Here is a 16,189-nt window from a genome sequence, read left to right on the forward strand (position 1 = left end):
AAGAAGAGGCTACTGCTGCTTCTACTACGGCAACCACTGCTCTGTTTTCACCCGCAATCACTTAGTGTTGAAATGGGTCTTGAAGTCGTGCTCTTTGTATAGCAATTTTATTTCCTTTGCATTACGTTTTTCCTTTCTGTTAGTTGGTTATTTGGGTTAGAGATATTTTCCCTTTCAATTGTATTTATATAAACAGGCTCTCATCATTCATCAATAACAAAATAGACACACAACAACATGCTCTGCTTTTCTTCAACTATGAATCCAATTCAATTTGCTTCTTTCTGCACAATATTTGAACATGGTATCAGAGCCATCATATGATGGTCTCTGAATACTGAAAATATATCTCTGAAACCAATTGACGAACAACAAAGATGAATGAAGCAACAGCTGGATATGGTTTTGGTACGAATATTTCAACACCATTGACGCGAAATAATTACCTGCTGTGGAGTAGATCTGTTAAAGTTGCACTCACAGCGAAAATGAAACTGTCCTTTATCGATGGATCGTATCCAAAACCTACTGAAAACACTGAAAAATGCAAACATTGGATTAGAACAGACAGTATGGTATTTTCATGGATTATGAATTCGATATCTAAACACATCGCAAAGGCTTTCTCATATGCTAAGTCTGCTAGAAGTTTATGGTTGCAACTTGAGGCGCGGTTTGGGCAGACAAATGGCCCTATGATCTATAACTTACAACACGAAATTGCTTCGATTTCTCAAGAAAATATGGATGTAGTTTCGTATTTTACAAAAATCACAATGTTGTGGGATGAACTTGAGTGTGTCGATCCTACGCCGGAATGTACATGTGCTTCGCAATGGACTGTGAGCAATAAGATCGCTTCTACTCAGTTAATGCAATTCCTAATGGGATTAAACGATTCCTTTAGCGCAATACGCAATCAAATTCTTGTTATGGATCCACTTCCTTCAGTGGATAGGGCGTACTCCCTAGTTCTGAGAGTTGAAAGCCAGCGACAAAGCAGTATCAATATTGAAGAACTTAACAATAATGCGGCGATGATGATACGTGGTGCTGAATACAGAAGAGAAACAGGAGGTAAGAACTTTCAGCAGAGAAAACAACACATGGATAAAAGGAGCCAGTATTGTACGCACTATGCAAAAGCAGGACATGCTAAGGAAACATGCTTCAAACTACATGGATATCCTGAATGGTTTAAGGAGCTAGCTGAGAAGAAGAAGAGATATGGCATAGACACTCGAGCCTTGAATGCAGTCACTTTTGAGACTGCTGCAGGTTCGCAACTAGAGGTATTAACACAGAACTTATGCTGCAAGTGATGAAGGGAAAGACACAATCATATCCAACTCAAGTACACTTCGCCAGGTTGGGCGAATTTACAGCAGGTACCTCTTTCAATTTTTTGTCCAATACCTTGGGTCCGAACTTGTGGATTATTGACAGTGGGGCTACGGCTCGTATGTGCGCGAATATGCAGCTTATGAGTAATCTTAAACCTTATATAGCTGATTCATCGGTAATTCTACCTGATGGAACAAAGCACAATGTTACACACTGTGGATCTGTTGCTCTTTCACACGACCTTTCTCTGAATGCAATCCTCCACGTGCCGAGCTTCAAACACAACTTGCTCTCAGTGAGCAAACTGGTTTCTTCGTCTAACATTGCCTTCATATTTTCACGTGATAATTACATGGTGCAGGACCAGAGGACTAGACGAACCTTGGCTGTGGGAAGATTGGTTGGAAGCTTATATTTGCTTGATAGTCACTCATTTGATACAGATGAAATAAAGAAGTTCTCCATGAAAAGCAAAACAGAGATTTGCCTTAATGCTCATAGCAATGATGCTGTGCTATGGCACCGACGACTTGGACATACTCCTCTACTTGTATCAAGGCATACGAATGTTATTAGTGGTAGCAGTTGTGAGTTGGGTATTTGTAATGTCTGCCCGTTAGCCAAACAACAAAGACTTCCGTTTCTTTCAAGTGAATCACGTTCTGAAAATACGTTTGATTTGATACACGCGGATATTTGGGGTCCTTATTCTCAGTTTTCGATTTCAAGTTGCACATATGTGCTAACACTGGTTGATGATCGTAGCAGGGCTACGTGGGTTTTTCTTATGAAACACAAGTCGCAAACCATGAGTTTTATTGAAGGGTTCTATCAAATGGTATTAACTCAGTTTAACAAGAAAATTAAGATCATTCGCATTGATAATGGTTCGGAGTTTGTGGGTGATAAATGTCAATCGTTTATTCGTAACCATGGAATTATTCCTCAGCGGACATGTTTGTATTCCCCTCAACAAAACGGAGTGGTTAAGAGGAAAAACAAACATCTATTGCAAGTGGCAAGGGCCCTGATGTTTCAGTCATGCCTTCCCTTACGTTTTTGGACAGATGCGATTCTCACTGCTACATACATCATTAACAGGCTTCCAACTTCAGTTTTGCACTGGAAATCGCCTTATGAGGTTTTGTATAACAAATCAGTAGATTATTCGATTGTTCGGACCTTTGGATGTCTTGCATTTGCCACTAACGTTCTACCTCATAAATCTAAATTCACCAAGAGGGCATTTAGATGTGTGTGTTTGTGGGTTATGCCTTTGGCCAAAAAGGGTATAAACTATATGATTTGGATGATAAAGTGATGTTGATTTCCAGAGACGTCATATTTCATGAGAATTGTTTCCCTTACAAAGACATTTCAGAATCTGAACATGCCATTCCTCTACCTATCTCTGTATGGGATGATGGTGCTTCTTCGGGCCAGAGTTTGCCTATAGCAGAGCATAGTTCAACACCAGTTGAACCTGTGCTTGATTCTCATTACACCATTCCACATATTTCAACGCAGCAACATGAAGGTACATCCTCTGTACCCGTTTTGCGAAGATCTTTGAGGCAAGCGACCAAGCCATCTTGGCTTAATGATTTTGTCTGCAACGTTTCTGATACTTCTACTACTCCACCTACAGTAACCTTTATAACACCCTCACACCATGCAGTAATGCAAGCTATCACATCTCTACGGGAACCTACAACGTACCTAGAGGCTAATGCATCACCAGAGTAGCGATCAGCCATGCAGGCTGAATTGACTGCCTTGGAAACAAATAAAACGTGGGAGGTCACACCTCTACCCCCCAACCATACTCCCATTGGATGCCGCTGGATTTTTAAATTGAAGTTTAACACGAATAGTTCTATTGAGCGATACAAAGCTCGTTTAGTTGTGAAGGGGTATAACCAAATCGAGGGCATCGACTATAATGAATGTTTTTCCCCGATTGCAAAATCAGTCACAGTGCGATTGTTTTTTGTTGTTGCAGCAGCTCTTCGTTGGCATATCCATCAATTGGATATTAATAACGCCTTTCTACACGGATATTTGGAAGAAGAAATTTATATGTCCCCTCCAGAGGGTTATTCTGTGCCTCAAGGCCATGTATGCCGCCTCAAGCGTTTGCTTTACGGGCTGAAGCAGGCGTCATGACAGTGGAACCATGAGTTCACTACACAGATTGTTGCCTTTGGTTTCGTTCAGTCGAAGCATGATTACTATCTTTTTACAAAGACCTCCACTGATGGTTTTTTGGTGTTAATGCTTTATGTCGATGATATCCTTGTTGCAAGTACGTCTAATGAGCACATAGCTGCAGTCAAGGATTACCTTGATCGCTTATTCACCATCAAGGATTTGGGCGTCGCCAAGTACTTCTTGGGGTTGGAAGTAGCTCGCTCTTCTCAAGGTATCATTGTCACTCAAACTAAATATATCAAGGATATCATGATAGACACTAGTCTGCTTCATGCTCGTGCTGCGACCACACCTTTGCCTCCCGGTATTAAATTTACAGAGGATGCAGGCGCTCAGCTTCCTCATCCTGAACTTTACCGTCGTCTTGTTGATAGGTTTCTCTATCTCAATTTCACAAGACCAGACACTTCCCACGCTTGCCAACAACTTAGCCAGTTCTTGCAGCGTCCCTGTCAACAGCATCTTGATGTTGCTTTGCATCTTGTTCGATACCTCAAAGGGACCCTTCACAAGGGGTTGTTCTTTCCTTCTCAAAATTCCCTGGAGTTGCGCGCTTATTCTGATGCCGATTGGGCTAGTTGCATTGATACTAGGCATTCCTTGACCGGGTATTGTATCTTTCTTGGTGATGCCTTGGTTTCTTGGAAAACCAAGAAATAGAATACTGTTTCTCGTTCGACGGCAGAGGCGGAATATCGTAGTATGGGCTCTACTGTCTGTGAACTAACTTAGGTGGTTTATCTGTTGATGGATTTCAGCATTTCTGCGCCTACTCCCATTCCATTTTTCTGTGATAACCAAGCTACGCTCCACATTGTTAATGACCCTGTTTTCTATGAACGCACGAAGCATTTGGACATCGACTGCCATATCGTTCGCGACAAGTTTAAGTCCGGGCTAATTAACCCCATGCATGTGCCCGGTAAAGCTCAACTTGCCGATTTTTTCACCAAGTCCTTACCTGCGCCTTCCTTTTTTCTTTTCCTCTCCAAGTTGGGCTTGGTTGACTTCACCCCAAGTCCAACTTGTGGGGGGGGGGGGGGGGCTGAAGGAATTCATGGAGAAGAAGAGGCTACTGCTGCTTCTACTACGGCAGCCATTGCTCTGTTTTCACCCGCAATCACTTAGTGCTGAAATGGGTCTTGAAGTCGTGCTCTTTGTATAGCAATTTTATTTCCTTTGCATTACGTTTTTCCTTTCTGTTAGTTGGTTATTTGGGTAGTTAGAAATATTTTCCCTTTCAGTTGTATTTATATCAACAGGCTCTCATCATTCATCAATAACAAAATAGACAGACAACACCATGCTCTGCTTTTCTTCAACTATGAATCCAATTCAATTTGCTTCTTTCTGCACAATATTTGAACAAAAAACCATCTAGAATAGTAGCATTGCTGGAACCATTAATTCAAAAAATATTATGTTCATGATTTCGTCATAGCATAGAGACAGAGGAAAGTAAATATAGAATTGGTGAATCCTTTTCTAATTAGTAAATATATTACCGTGCAAAAATATTAATAAAAATTAGAAAACATTTAAAATAGTACAATAAATACAATCAAAAATCCCATCTCCCTTTATCCCCTCTATTTTTCATTCATTTCACAAAGTAAATTATTTATGTTAAAAATACATTATATTTAATTATGCCATATAGTTACTCAAAAAATATAAAATACTATAAATTAATTATGCTATATGTTTATTCGGTGTAATATATTAAAAATTTCAAAGAATAATTTCACATTTTGTTAAATATAATTAATCCTAAAATTTATTGCTTTTTTGTTCCCACAAGGACGGGTTTTGTTCTTCATTGAACCCATTTATAATTTTTTTCATACAAAACAAAATGCAAAATTAATCCCATAACTTCATTTTTGTCGACGCACACAACATATTAATTATTTTAATAAAGAATATTAATAACCTATGAATTCCCAATAAGATTAGAACATTAATAAACTTGCGCAAATACCATCTTGAATATTATAATTGCTGGGACCATAAATTCAAAAAAATATTATGCTCATTATTTCGTCATAGCTTAGAGGCATAGAAAAAGCATATAATAAAATTGATGAATCCTTTTCTAATTAGTAAATATATTACCGTGCAAATGTAAAAAATAATTAATAGAGAATATAATATCCACGCTCCATTTAAATTAAAATAGTACAATAAATACTATCCCATCTCCCTTTATCCCCTCTACTTTTCATTCATATCACAAAGTAAATTATTTATGTTGAAAATACATATAAATATAATTAAAATATGCCATATAATTACTCAAACTATAAATTAATTATGTTATATTTATATTCGGTGTAATATTTTAAAAAATTTCAAAAAAGTATAAACAAAAAATTATGTAAATGTTATACTTTTCAATCTTTGATATTTTATAATATAAAAAATGATGAATTCGATTGAATGATAAATATAAAAAGAAATATCAATGATCTTAATAATTTGTAGGTTATATGGATAATCATTATTAAATAAAACTAATTAATAACTAACCACCTAATAATTAAGATTAATACCTATAATATAAATAGGGATAGTAAATAAATTAAGCAGAAATGACCATTAATCAAAACAAGAATATGAGTTACCTTTTGCAACAACTTATTCGTATGTAACAAAAAATTCTATTAGTAAAATATCCAAATTTATCAAAAAATAAAAGTTTATGAACATAAAATTAACCAAAAATAATTATCTTGTGCAAAACTTAAATGCATTTGAATATCATGATAACTAGAACGGGTTTAGCCTTGATAAATAATACTAACAGAGAAGAGCATGCATGAAAGATAATGAGGCATTGAAAAACCTCTATATGATCACGTTCCCTTGACTACATTGAACTATTAAAAAGGAATAAATTAAAAGACTTGTTATCTAACTAAGTGTATAAATTTTAATTTTAATAATATAGATAAACAGTTTTATTTAATTAAATGAAAGAGAAATCAAAACTGATATTTTTCTAATGAATTTTCATTAATTGCAATAGAGAATAGAATCTTTAAAATAAATATAGTTATGATAAGTTATATCTGGTTAACTTATAAATTTTAACTAAAAATGGCTAGTCTAATCTCCTCAAACTTAATAAACAACAAGTAATTGAGAATAATATGCATATAAAACTTAAATGTTTTTGTAAGATAATTAAATAATTTTATGCCTCATCCTGAAATATGTCTATGATGATATTTACCCCTTAAATTATGAAAGGTAACAAAAAAATATGTATGTCTTACTGCAATACCCAAAACCAGAGATACTCTTATATATGAATACCTATTCTGGTCTAAATCACCTAAAAAAAAAAGACAAAAAGACAGGTTAATCCTATTTGTACAAAATATAAATATTTTGATAATAAGGGTTTGCTTAATTTATATTTTTTTTTAAAAAAATTTACTAATAATTTCAAACTATTCATAAATAATAATAAAAAAAAAGAATAGCAACAAAGGAAATGCAATGATGTATAATTAAATCTACAAACCCATCAAAGGCAGTCCTTGCCAATTCATCCACAACAATCAATCAGATTTCTGCGCAAAGAAGAGAAGAGCTATTTGATACATTAAAAATTAGATAATGATTTGCTAATGTAGCTATGAGAAGCATTTTCCAAGATAAATTGTACGGAAACAATGCTCAGAAATATTTTTGATTTAAGTGGTGGAAGACAGTCCTTACCAATTCCATGATGTTGTTTTGACTATAAAGTTGTGCATGAACCACAAATGGGTAAAATATTAAAGCTATACCTTCAACAAATTACAAAACATATTAAAGAACCATCAGTAAAAGATTATTAATCAGAAGAGCATCTCATAAATTTAAAACAAGAAACCAATGGATTGAACTTCGTTGGCTTCTTTTCAATAGGTTGTAAGCAAAACGAAATGAATGGTTCGAAAAGAATACAAACAATGAAACTCACTTTGTTTATTAATCCTGCTTCTTTTTAAGGTTGGAGTACAAATGAGAAAGAGCTATAGTAGAATGTTCTCACCGTGTAAAGTGAATTTATGTGGCGCTAGATCAATAGTTGTTTTCATTCCCTGTCAAATCTTATTACGTGGCCACAGCCAGCTATAGTAGAATGTTCTCACCGTGTAAAGTGAATTTATGTGGCGCTAGATCAATAGTTGTTTTCATTCCCTGTCAAATCTTATTACGTGGCCACAAGGCTGTCGCCGTAAGAGCATAGTGTATAGCACAAGAAATGATTAATTGTTAGTTTACATTAATTTTAATTAATAAGGTATCTATCAGAATGAGTTATAGAAGGCAAGGCAGTCTTTTCCTCATGTCATTCCAGTTATGAGAAACAAGGCAAGTCACTTTTTTCAAATGTCATTCCAATTAACACTCGGAAAGCAACATAACAAATTAAAAACTACAAACAAGATATTTGTGTAGAGAGAAGAAATACATTCTGAACCTTATAACAAAATGCATAAAGGAGCTATCACAACATTAATTACAAGACATGCTAGCTCTGAACTTCACACAAAAATTCATTCACCACAATAACACGAGTTAATTCTCATTTCTATAACTTCCAACTGTGATTTGTAAAAAACTATTACCTATCTTACACTACCACTCCCACCCTCAAGAAAATTGGGGTAACTTAACATCACTACAGTATGCAATAAAATCTTTTCCAATCACTTGAAATAAGAACGCACAGGAGCTTTAAAATATATCTTATCAGATTCCCCCAGATCAAAACTATGACTGACCCCAAGCATGTCTCAATCCAAATACACGAATTATCCAAGTAGCAATTCTCAAATTTCCTTTCATGTCACTCAAGTATAACCCCTATACTAATAAGACTTAATAGTATAAGAAGAGCCAATAGTATTGAGACAAGCACTTGCAACCCACATACAACATTCAACACACAAGTATCCCATTGATTTTATCAAAATAAAATGAAACAAGTCTCAACACTCTCACAAGGATATCACTGTATCACTCCACTCATAAAGTGTTTAGGAACTTGGGTTCCACTCAGATCAATACATAGAATGCCATTACCATAGGCTTGCTTGTGAATCAAATCTCCTCCACCAATGAAATGAAAATTAATACATGAATCAAAGGGTCTTTCCATGGGTTGTAATGGGGTTTAGGACAAGGTATGGCAAAAGATAGGCTGAATTGTGGCTTATCAATTCAAAGGAGTGATGCCGACCTAGTTGCTTATCCTTCCAACCTCATTGCCCTTCAACTCGATTCAAGAGACTTGAACAATCAAACACCTCGAATTTTTTCATTTTCTGTTTCTGTTTCTCTTTTTTTTTTCTCAATCTTTTCTTCTTTCGTTTCTTTTCTTCTTCTTTTTCTTTTTTTCTTCTTCTCTTTATTCTTTCTGTTTCATCATTTGTTTCTTCATTTCCTTGTTCCATTTTTTTTTTCCTTGGGGCTAGGAGTGCATCCCTCGTATGCAACTTCATTTCATTCACTCATTTTCAAGTCGATTTACAAGCAACCAAGCCAGCACCATTCCCTTGACTGGGTTCAAAAATTATTTCAGGAGATAATCAAGAAAGGGGTGAATCAGCTTATAACATGGTTTAACCAGCAAAAGAAAAGCCAAGGTTCAAATGAGTTTTTCTATGGGTGAATTCAAGGTAGGCTGTTTTGAGGTAATGGGGTATTCCTAAGTGCCCTTATCACTTTCATGCACCAATCTTACAAGAATGTGAACTCAAAATGTATTACACAAGCAAGTTCTAGAATGGACACACTAAGTTTGATGCCCTCAATCAAAAGAAATATAGGAGCACTATTTAAATGAAAGTGCTTTAGTCCGAAAGCTCACATAAAGGCTTTTGTGTTGATTCTTGAACATTGTTCATTTGATGCGATCAATGGAACACACTTCACACAACTTTTTTTTTTACATGCCACCAGTGCTAGTTTCTCCTACTTACTCGACTTATACCAGAAATTCTTATTAATATAAGGGAAATCACAAGACAACAATCAAAAATTCAAGTGCTACTATAGGATAATTCGCATATTTTTCTCAAGACACTAACATCCTTCACAAGTTTCAGTGTTCAATAAAAATTGTCAACCCCCCAAATAAATTTTTTTAGATCCCACACATCACACATTCCAACACATTAATTCCCCGATTAATCTAATTCAATTGTCACAATGAACATTGGGCTCCAATCTCTTTTACTTTATTAAAAGAAAGATTGTTTGTCAAGTCACTCTAATCCAATACGAGTAATATGTCATGATACAAAGAGAGCACAAGCAGCAACAATAAATCAAAGTTTTGGAAGTTCCTAGTCAAATCTTCCTTTATTTTCTGAAACAACTCTTTCATAACTACGGTCTACAGAGATTGTGCCTCTTTATGATCTAATTCAAATGTCAAAATGTATTAATGAGAAACAATGAGCTAAAGAAACTAAAGAAAAGATAAATTCGAGCATAGAAAATCTTATTTACATGTAAGAATTGCGAAACATACCTATTAATCGCAAACCAAAGATAAAAAATGCAGCAAACTTTATGCACCTCACAAACAATAATCATGAAAATTATTTCCATATGGCTGCAACTATCAAGGGGTGGACATGTGAGGCAAGTGCCATGAGCTCCACCAGCCTACCTTATCTGCATTGCATTGCTCATGAAATTGAGGAAGTATAGTAGTAAGTATACATATGAAACAATGACTAACCTGTGACACTAAAATAAAACTAAGAACATATCTGCATAAAGGTATCAGTTGCTTATCTCAATATAATTCTTATATAGTGTTCATGCAAAGTAATGATCAAATTTTGCAATGACTTTTTTTGGATTTTAAATGTAAAACTCAAGCACCCATGCTTCTCAAAATCCCGCTATATGTAGTTGGAATAAACTCACAATCTTCAAAATGCTCAAGATCTTCATCAGCATTAGCAGCCTCATTTTGAAGCACCACATTCCTACATGATAATTGAGTTTCAACATCAACTTCAAATAATATCTCTTTATATTTGTGATAATGAATACATAGTTTATCCAGCAAAAGTAATCTACCAAAGAGGAGGCCGTGCTCTAAAGACTTCATATTCAAGCTTTTAACCCAGCACACATGCTTTGGCACATATCGAATATGATCCGCGTATATTGGCACATCAAAAGGACCATGTTTCTTTCTTAGCAGCCTTGCAAATGATCACATGAAAGTTCGCATCATAAGTCACAGCCATATTTTTCATTCCATGTTCTAGAGAATGGAACGCCACTTTATCCATCAACTTTTGATCAGCTAACTTGGAAGAATTTCATAAAACGTAATTTTCAAGCAACAAATTATCTTTAAATAGTAGTATCAACTGCAGCAAAGAAAAGTGTAAAAAAAAAGAAGATGGCAAAAAGTGCTGAAATATAACAATTATGGCCAGCCGCTGCACACAGATCATACTTAACATCAAATCATATGAACAGAAACTGTTGAAGGCACTATTTATAACTTCTCTTTCATTCTTAAGAGCCGTAATTATACTAGAAGAAAAGAAAAATCTGTATACAACATAAAGAAGAACCAATGCAGAATTTTGCGTATAAGAGAAATAAAGTACCAATAAACTAAGCTAACATCAGAATTCATAATTGATCAAAGTCTTATTGTTCCACATGTATAAACACCGACCCATTAGAGCAAAATGTTAATCGTGTTGCAGCTAACTACTAAACGTTTAACAAGCAACCGTTTCAATTATTCAAGCTCTGCACCTTCAATTCTCTCCCCTAATTTCCCTTTCTCATATTAGCTAGCTCGCAGAAACATTCAACTTACAATGCTGCACAAGCAATGCAAGAAAATAAAAAATCTAAAGGATACATGAAATTATATCACATGGCATACTTCAACCAACTTATTCCGCTTCTGTCACATCCTCCAGTTAATTGTTGTTTATTATACTCAATAAGCAGTACTATTTCCTGAAGTGCCCCTGTCCCCAACCATGAAGGGGAGAAGGTTGGTTAAGAAAGAAGAAATGAGGGTTAACACACCAAAACCCCAACATTCCTTCTCATCTTTTGTTTCTTCTTTTGGCTATCCAAAACATCTACGAATAGCATGAAAGCCCGATAGCACCACTAAATCACCAAAACTAAAAATAGAATAGTATTTAGGAAAATGAAATAAACATGGAGAGGATTTACTATGAACACAGGAGAATCCTTACTTGTCCATAGCTAAAAAATTTGCATTGTCTGCAAAGCTAACGATTTCCAGCAACCATCAGAATGCAGCAGCAGCAGTGCATGCAAGCTGTATTTGCACTATGATGAAGCTTTCCTTCACTAGAAAATATTGTTCCACCCAGCTACATAAACACAGTAAGTTTGAGAACCAAGAAACAGGAGCAGCAGCCACAATTCTTCTTCATCTGTGTGAGGAAAAGAGTCGCACAAAGAATGAAATAAAGGCGTAGGGCACGACATAATAAACTGAAATTGTATACATAGGTAAATGCACATAAAATTGTGATATAGCAGGACAATGACAACAATATCAAAATTTGATAGATGCTAAAGTAAAACGAATCCTTGCTTACAACACTGAAAAGGACAAGCAAACTTCGCAATTTTGACAACAAAATTACTTTGTGCATGAACAGCAGATGCTTTGATGCATTGTTAGAAAGATCAGTTTGGCCAGATGCCTTCAGAGCTCTTTCCCTCATCTTTTTTGTGAGGTCAATTGCAATATTTTCCCTTGCAGATTTTCTTAGCATGGACAAGTAACTGAAACTAAGACAATAATTCAAGTAAAATAGTGGGACAAATTACCTCACAACTCGCAATCTACAGTCCATAATCAAACAACCACCAAACTTACCACTCCCCAAGTATACATGATTTTGATGTCTTCTGAATTTGTGGGTGGCAATACAAAATGTAACCTTCCCCTTACAACAAAGGGCAAGCCCACATATAATAGCTTGTGAAACCACGCTTTTTGCAGATTTCTAAGTATCCAATCTTTAAATATAAGAATATTATGGGTACTAGCGCACCAGAAATTGCAACTACAATGTAGCAAAAGAGCAATGAGTTTAGAAAACTTGCCAAAATTTCATGGTACACAAATGATTGCAAAGCTTCTTCAGTCACTGCTTTGACCTCTGGACTCAAATACTTAAGTAAGTCTAGGTAACATAGGTAGACTCAGTGATGATTAGTTAAGCTGCTGGCATTCAGATTCAAATTCTTGATCATACATCTCAAATAGCCACACTTCAACACCTTCAATTTTCTGATCGAAATAATAGTATTACCTGGAAGATAGAAACCATTTGCACTACTACATAAAGTAGATTTTCTTTATTAAACACAAGATATTTAACGTGGCATTTTAAGGAACAAATCTCCAGTTATCTATTTTTTGTTTTGGTAACCCAATCTTCTACAAACCTTCACCTACCGATGATAATAAATAACAATAGAAACGACAAGAATACTAATAATAAGAGGTCCAACTAGGAAATCTAATAATGTTCAACTCAGTTTACTCTAGACTTCAATTCTCTAATAGAATCACAAATTAATAGCTTCTCCATTGATACTTTGATTATAAAGCTTCACATTTTTTTTCTAGAATTAGAAAAAAAACTTAACATAACTTATTCAGACTAAGATTGTTTAAAATTCTTTCACATAAAATAAATGCAAGTTGCATTATTTTAGAGGGCAAATACAATACAAGGGTTTTGGTGTGGCTGATCATAGATATAGGAATGAAGTTCTCCAATACCCTTGATTTATCTGCTACATGCTTCTGTTGTTCTAATTTTGACTTTCCACTTATTCCAGAAGGTTGGTTGGGCTTCAGGTTCTTTAGGGCATTTATCTGGGTTTGAAACAACATAAGCGCAGCAAGTTTCAAAAGAAAAGCATGTCAATGAACAATAAAAATTCCTAGCAAACCACATTTGGAAATAGTAACTTCTATTGAAGATAGATAAAAGCTGCAAGGCTTTATCTAACAAGAAAAATCACCTGAACTTAGTGTTTTGTGCTTCTCTTGAAACTTAGTCAGCAACAGCTCCCTCCTTTGGCCAAGATTCTTGCACTCAATGCCATAACTATGCAACAAACAGTATAGGTAGACTCAGTGATGGTTAGTTAGGCTCCTTGCATTCAGATTCAAATTCTTGATCATACATCCCAAATAATTGATCAAATAAGTTCTTCAACATTTAGATAAGCTCCAGTTTGATTTGTAATTGCCAACTTAATGATTTCCATAGGATCTTTTATTTGCCTAAATTCCATAGGGAGAAGGTTGACTCCAAGATTTGGAAGCTAATAGTAATAGCATCAATGATGTCAGCTTTTAGCCTGACATTTCTGCTGCTAGAAATAATATTCAGACACTCCTTAGCCTTCCATATCTGGACACAGATTCCAGAAAATTGATCAATTATTTAAATAAAGATGCGGACCAAGGAAATTTTGACAGCCAAAATTTGCCATGACTAATATAGTAAAAGAAGAGTTGCAAACAAAAGAAGCATATATAAGGAGGGTGGGTTGGTTCTTAATTAATGAGTAAACAAAGGTCATTTAAAGTGATTTCACAATTTCAAATGAATAAACATTCGCTGAACTAACTTTAAGATACAACCCATAACAGATATCACTTTCCTCCTTTTTTTCTTATCAAAAGTTTCATTCCTCATGCCAAAGAAAATCAAGATTCAACCAAAAAACCCACAAATTAATCACAAGCAATCCCAGATTAACAAATGTACACATCCCCCAAAAATTTCAAGCTAAGTGACACCATAAAAGTTAAACAATTGCAGAAATATAAAAAATTAGGAGCTAAGAACGACACTTACAGAGATACAAATAGAGAGAAGAGAGAAGTTTCCAACTTAATTTCTTTTCCCTTTTTCTTGCGCTTTCTTCTCTACTGCTCTGCAAACCCTGAATAAAAGAAATAAAAAATCGAGAGGTGGAAACATGTGAGTGTGGATTGACGGTGGGCTCGAGTAAAATGGTGGGAAAGAAGAGTAGTTTTGAGGGTTTTTACAAGTAGGGTTGTCTTTCTTGGAATTTTGTGTTGCACCCACCTCCATTGCTGCTTCTCCTGGGTGTGCTGATTGGTGAACGAACACATCTTCGCTTCCATCAATCAGAGTAATAAACCCAAATGAGACCACTTAACGTTCTCCTTTTTCACATCACCCTCTGCCAGTGGTACTAAACCCTAACCCCTCTGTTGATCTTTCCTCTCTGTTTTTAAGGGTTTTTTGCAGTGGAACCCTTCTTTTGCCTCTGCATTCCTTCTATCTTTCGGGGTTGAGAAATAAAGAGAGGGAGGAAAGGGGAAATGAAGGTGAAACGGTTTGATGGTGGGAAGGGTTTTTACAAATGAGAGTAAAGACGGGTGGGATATCAAGAAACTTTCAATCTCCTCTCTTTATTCAATCTTTACACCTTGTTTGATTTCATCTCTGTAAATCTATGATATATACATTTTCTTGGAGAGGTGACGAATTTAAATATATTATTTTATTCCTAATAAATACAATCAAGAAAGGAGGTAAAAATGATTTATTGTGCATTGGAGAGTTGTGGAAAATTAAGGAATGAGTCTCAGAGTATAATTATGATATTCTAAATATTAATTAAAAAATCTATTTTTCTTCATTAAATAGGAGGCTCTCATGTTGTATCTATCATATATTTTATATTTAAGTATATTTTAGTATTATGTAAAATAATCTTTGTAATTTTCTTATTACTTTTTTACCCTCCAAATTTGGTATAGAGAAATGATTGTTACGAACTAATCAAAATTCTTGTCTTAAGTGTTCCTTTGACCTTCTCATTGGATAGATCAAATCTCATTTTCAGTCCAAATGTAAAATGTATTTCTTACAATTTGGTTTGAAAAACAACATGATATATAAAAATAAAAGTTAACATTAAATTGATAGTATATTCGCAATTTATAATAACAAGTAAAGTTAATATGTTATTAATGGTCAAATTTAATATTATTTATGCAATATAAAAGATGTATAGAAAAGATAAGACATCATTAAATGAAAATACTCTAACCTAAGTTTTATTGAGATTGAAAAAATTACGGAGCATAAATTATACATATGACATTGTTCTTGAAGGAAAAGAAATTATGTACTTACTAAAAGTTTGATAATCAACTCAACAGTATTGCGTATATTTTCATTGTTAAATTTCCTACATTGAATGTTCATCTTACATTTTATTGGGTTTATACTTAATTTCTTAATAGATTATTCTGATATAAAAGGTGGCAAGACTTATTATTGTAATTATATAATTGATGTAAATAACGATAGATTAATTCATATTATTGACATAATATGTTTTCTATTAAATAGTATATCATAATTTTATTTTATTTTCTAATTAATAATATGTATTTAGTTTAGTGGTTAATATTTATGACGTACCAAAAGTTTCTTCCATTAAAAATGTTCTATCATAAGTATGAGAAAGCAAACTTTAAAACAAAATTTACTTTTTATTCTCTATTTGTCCATTTTTTTTACAATATACATCTACAAAT

The 16,189-nt window shown here is 34.4% G+C and overlaps 1 long non-coding RNA gene across 2 annotated transcripts; it reads right to left on the bottom strand.

Moving 5' to 3' along the window:
* Positions 1 to 183: 183 nt before the first annotated feature.
* LOC105179986 (uncharacterized) lies at positions 184 to 15,081 on the bottom strand. Of its 2 annotated transcripts, none has more exons than XR_849440.3 (7): positions 14,663 to 15,081; positions 14,469 to 14,556; positions 13,624 to 13,709; positions 11,808 to 12,011; positions 10,651 to 10,778; positions 7,601 to 10,556; positions 184 to 537 (listed from the first exon to the last, which is right to left on the bottom strand). It is a non-coding gene; the product is annotated as an uncharacterized LOC105179986 (long non-coding RNA). The 2 variants fall into 2 exon arrangements; XR_016065007.1 differs by lacking the exon at positions 184 to 537 and having other exon boundaries at positions 10,021 to 10,236; positions 10,495 to 10,556.
* Positions 15,082 to 16,189: the final 1,108 nt, after the last annotated feature.

The sequence above is a fragment of the Sesamum indicum genome, linkage group LG3 (genome assembly GCF_026168435.1).
Source record: "Sesamum indicum cultivar Baizhima isolate 11 linkage group LG3, ASM2616843v1, whole genome shotgun sequence".
NCBI classification, from domain to species: domain Eukaryota; kingdom Viridiplantae; phylum Streptophyta; class Magnoliopsida; order Lamiales; family Pedaliaceae; genus Sesamum; species Sesamum indicum.